Genomic DNA, 5,497 nt, shown 5'->3' on the forward strand with positions numbered 1-5,497 from the left:
TACCCTGTTGTACCACCTCTAGCTTGGATACAAGATGTGATACAGGCAGGCATGGAGGCTCTAGTACCCTGTTGTACCACCTCTAGCTTGGATTCAAGATGTGATACAGGCAGGCATGGAGGCTCTAGTACCCTGTTGTACCACCTGTAGCTTGGATACAAGATGTGATACGGGTGGGCATGGAGGCTCTAGTACCCTGTTGCACTGCCTCTAGCTTGGATACCAGATGTGATACGGGTGGGCATGGAGGCTCTAGTTCCCTGTTGTACTGCCTCTAGCTTGGATACAAGATGTGATACAGACAGGCATGGAGGCTCTAGTACCCTGTTGTACCACCTGTAGCTTGGATACAAGATGTAATACAGGTGGGCATGGAGGCTCTAGTACCCTGTTGCACTGCCTCTAGTTTGTATACCAGATGTGATACTGGCGGGCATGGCGGCATACAGGTTCTGTATGGTATCCTGTGGCATATTGCTCCACATTTGCTATGTAACTGAACCTTTAGATCATGCAAAGTTGTAGGTTGTAGAAGTTGGTCTCCCAGATGGTCCCATACATGTTATCTTGGTGATAAATTTGACCTGGCAGCCACGGAAGTGTGACAATGTTGTGGGACATTCCTGTGACCCCCTTGTGTGTGCGGCCGAGCACACTTGTCAGCTGATAGGTAAGGGCACGCATCGCTGTACTCCGGCCAGGGCAGACCGGTGGGCAGAAGGCGCTGCACTGCTGCACGCCCAGCCCTAATGCTGTAGTGCCACGTCCAGCAGCAGTAGGCGTGAGCCGGCAATCACGTCCCAATGTGACCGTCAGCCAGTGGTGCAGCAGTGAGCAGCTGCTCTCCTGATGGAAGCAGAACGCTGCAGTCATCCGCAGTACATTCCACACCAGCTGCGCCTTCTGTGGTACAAGGTCCGTATTCCGAGACCAGCATTCTTCCCAGCATGCGCTGCGGCTTCTTCTCATTTGCATATAACATTGTCACAAAAGGCTCTTCAGTTTGGCCAAAATACTCTATATTAATGGGTTTTATTATTACAGGCATGACATATTAGGTAAAATATCACAGCAGGATACATTATTTTTAATTTATAAAAGTAATCTCTCCACAATGTAAGAACTTCTCTCCCGCGGGACCATAAATACCGCCGGGGCTGTCTGCAGTATCGTGCTTGCTTCGGCAGCACATATACTAAAATTGGAACGATACAGAGAAGATTAGCATGGCCCCTGCGCAAGGATGACACGCAAATTCGTGAGGCGTTCCATATTTTTGCACCGATTCTTCAATTAGAATTAAAAAAAAAATTCTAACATAACATTTTTTTCTCCTTATAGGTTTTAACTTGGAGTAATAATAATAATTGTCTCACGGTGCCACCACTAAAAGGTGTATTTTTTGTGCCATGTGACTACAGGCATACAGCAAATGTACCCGAGGCGCCATAACCACGTACAGTGTAACCCCCCCCAGAAGTTGTGGGATGACACTTTTGTCTGTGTGATTGTAACGTTGTTATAAGTGAGTGATTACAATATCGGAGTAAAAGCATCATTTAGGCGACTTTCACACGGGCGACCCCCTATTTTGTGTCTGCAATATTTGGTTGCCAGCAATGCTTTTTTTTTAGAATAATCTCCCATCGCAGTGCTGACGGCCACAATAAAATTGCGCGATAAAAAATGTACAATTTTTTATTGCGAAAATGAATAGGACTTTCCATTATCAAAATTGCATCGCAACACAATCTTGTTGCATTGCGAGGCGATAAAAAGGAGCGGCTCCATAGCGAAACCTGGGAGATAAAAAGAATCGCACATCGCAGAAAGATAGAGCAGCCGTTATTTTTTGTTCTCTCAACATCACATCAGTGAAAACATCACAGATGGGAAGGAAACCGTTGGTTTCATAATCTGCTTTTTTACTGACTATCGCATCAGGCGAAAATCGCACGATTTTCTTGCCTGTGTGAAACCACCCTTATTGCGGAAAACTGATGCCTTGTACGAAGACTCCAGTACCCTGTTGTACCGCCTCTAGCTTAGATACAAGATGTGATACAGGCGGGCATGGAGGCTCTAGTATCCTGTTGTACCGCCTCTAGCTTGGATACAAGATGTGATACAGGCAGGCATAGAGGCTCTAGTACCCTGTTGTACCGCCTCAAGCTTGGATAGAAGATGTGATACGGGCGGGCATGGAGGCTCTAGTACCCTGTTGTACCGCCTCTAGCTTGGATACAAGATGTGATACAGGCGGGCATGGAGGCTCTAGTACCCTGTTGTACCGCCTCTAGCTTGGATACAAGATGTGATACAGGTGGGCATGGATGCTCTAGTATCCTGTTGTACTGCCTCTAGCTTGGATACAAGATGTGATACAGGCGGGCATAGAGACTCTAGTACCCTGTTGTACCGCCTCTAGCTTGGATACAAGATGTGATACGGGCGGGCATGGAGGCTCTAGTACCCTGTTGTACCGGCTCTAGGTTGGATACAAGATGTGATACGGGCGGGCATGGAGGCTCTAGTACCCTGTTGTACCGCCTCTAGCTTGGATACTAGATGTGATACAGTTGGGCATGGAGGCTCTAGTACCCTGTTGTACCGCCTCTAGCTTGGATACAAGATGTGATATAGACAGGCATGGAGGCTCTAATACCCTGTTGTACCACCTCTAGCTTGGATACAAGATGTGATACAGACAGGCATGGAGGCTCTAGTACCCTGTTGTACTGCCTCTAGCTTGGATACAAGATGTGATACAGGCGGGCATGGAGGCTCTAGTACCCTGTTGTACCGCCTCTAGCTTGGATACAAGATGTGATACGGGCGGGCATGGAGGCTCTAGTATCCTGTTGTACCGCCTCTAGCTTGGATACAAGATGTGATACGGGCGGGCATGGAGGCTCTAGTACACTGTTGTACCACCTGTAGCTTGGATACAAGATGTGATACGGGCGGGCATGGAGGCTCTAGTACCCTGTTGTACCGCCTCTAGCTTGGATACAAGATGTGATACAGGCGGGCATGGAGGCTCTAGTACCCTGTTGTACCGCCTCTAGCTTGGATACAAGATGTGATACAGGTGGGCATGGAGGCTCTAGTACGCTGTTGTACCGCCTCTAGCTTGGATACAAGATGTGATATAGATAGGCATGGAGGCTCTAATACCCTGTTGTACCACCTCTAGCTTGGATACAAGATGTGATACAGACAGGCATGGAGGCTCTAATACCCTGTTGTACCGCCTCTAGGTTGGATACAAGATGTGATACAGGCGGGCATGGAGGCTCTAGTACCCTGTTGTACCGCCTCTAGCTTGGATACAAGATGTGATACGGGCGGGCATGGAGGCTCTAGTACCCTGTTGTACTCTCTCTAGCTTGGATACAAGATGTGATACGGGCGGGCATGGAGGCTCTAGTACACTGTTGTACCACCTGTAGCTTGGATACAAGATGTGATACGGGCGGGCATGGAGGCTCTAGTACCCTGTTGTACCGCCTCTAGCTTGGATACAAGATGTGATACAGGCCGGCATGGAGGCTCTAGTACCCTGTTGTACCGCCTCTAGCTTGGATACAAGATGTGATGCAGGTGGGCATGGAGGCTCTAGTACCCTGTTGTACCGCCTCTAGCTTGGATACAAGATGTGATATAGATAGGCATGGAGGCTCTAATACCCTGTTGTACCACCTCTAGCTTGGATACAAGATGTGATACAGACAGGCATGGAGGCTCTAATACCCTGTTGTACCGCCTCTAGGTTGGATACAAGATGTGATACAGACAGGCATGGAGGCTCTAGTACCCTGTTGTACTGCCTCTAGCTTGGATACAAGATGTGATACAGGCGGGCATGGAGGCTCTAGTACCCTGTTGTACCGCCTCTAGCTTGGATACAAGATGTGATACGGGCGGGCATGGAGGCTCTAGTATCCTGTTGTACCACCTGTAGCTTGGATACAAGATGTGATACGGGCGGGCATGGAGGCTCTAGTACCCTGTTGTACCGCCTCTAGCTTGGATACAAGATGTGATACAGGCCGGCATGGAGGCTCTAGTACCCTGTTGTACCGCCTCTAGCTTGGATACAAGATGTGATACAGGTGGGCATGGAGGCTCTAGTACGCTGTTGTACCGCCTCTAGCTTGGATACAAGATGTGATATAGATAGGCATGGAGGCTCTAATACCCTGTTGTACCACCTCTAGCTTGGATACAAGATGTGATACAGACAGGCATGGAGGCTCTAATACCCTGTTGTACCGCCTCTAGGTTGGATACAAGATGTGATACAGGCGGGCATGGAGGCTCTAGTACCCTGTTGTACTGCCTCTAGCTTGGATACAAGATGTGATACAGGCAGGCATGGAGGCTCTAGTACCCTGTTGTACCACCTCTAGCTTGGATTCAAGATGTGATACAGGCAGGCATGGAGGCTCTAGTACCCTGTTGTACCACCTGTAGCTTGGATACAAGATGTGATACGGGTGGGCATGGAGGCTCTAGTACCCTGTTGCACTGCCTCTAGCTTGGATACCAGATGTGATACGGGTGGGCATGGAGGCTCTAGTTCCCTGTTGTACTGCCTCTAGCTTGGATACAAGATGTGATACAGACAGGCATGGAGGCTCTAGTACCCTGTTGTACCACCTGTAGCTTGGATACAAGATGTAATACAGGTGGGCATGGAGGCTCTAGTACCCTGTTGCACTGCCTCTAGTTTGTATACCAGATGTGATACTGGCGGGCATGGCGGCATACAGGTTCTGTATGGTATCCTGTGGCATATTGCTCCACATTTGCTATGTAACTGAACCTTTAGATCATGCAAAGTTGTAGGTTGTAGAAGTTGGTCTCCCAGATGGTCCCATACATGTTATCTTGGTGATAAATTTGACCTGGCAGCCACGGAAGTGTGACAATGTTGTGGGACATTCCTGTGACCCCCTTGTGTGTGCGGCCGAGCACACTTGTCAGCTGATAGGTAAGGGCACGCATCGCTGTACTCCGGCCAGGGCAGACCGGTGGGCAGAAGGCGCTGCACTGCTGCACGCCCAGCCCTAATGCTATAGTGCCACGTCCAGCAGCAGTAGGCGTGAGCCGGCAATCACGTCCCAATGTGACCGTCAGCCAGTGGTGCAGCAGTGAGCAGCTGCTCTCCTGATGGAAGCAGAACGCTGCAGTCATCCGCAGTACATTCCACACCAGCTGCGCCTTCTGTGGTACAAGGTCCGTATTCCGAGACCAGCATTCTTCCCAGCATGCACTGCGGCTTCTTCTCATTTGCATATAACATTGTCACAAAAGGCTCTTCAGTTTGGCCAAAATACTCTATATTAATGGGTTTTATTATTACAGGCATGACATATTAGGTAAAATATCACAGCAGGATACATTATTTTTAATTTATAAAAGTAATCTCTCCACAATGTAAGAACTTCTCTCCCGCGGGACCATAAATACCGCCGGGGCTGTCTGCAGTATC

General features: G+C 48.9%; 1 non-coding gene across 1 annotated transcript; it reads left to right on the forward strand.

Annotated features, from left to right (window-relative positions):
• The first annotated feature begins 1,171 nt into the window (after positions 1-1,171).
• Positions 1,172-1,278, forward strand: LOC136588810 (U6 spliceosomal RNA). The gene has a single exon (XR_010787619.1). It is a non-coding gene; the product is annotated as a U6 spliceosomal RNA (small nuclear RNA).
• Positions 1,279-5,497: the final 4,219 nt, after the last annotated feature.

Source organism: Eleutherodactylus coqui, chromosome 13, assembly GCF_035609145.1.
Source record: "Eleutherodactylus coqui strain aEleCoq1 chromosome 13, aEleCoq1.hap1, whole genome shotgun sequence".
NCBI classification, from domain to species: Eukaryota; Metazoa; Chordata; class Amphibia; order Anura; family Eleutherodactylidae; genus Eleutherodactylus; species Eleutherodactylus coqui.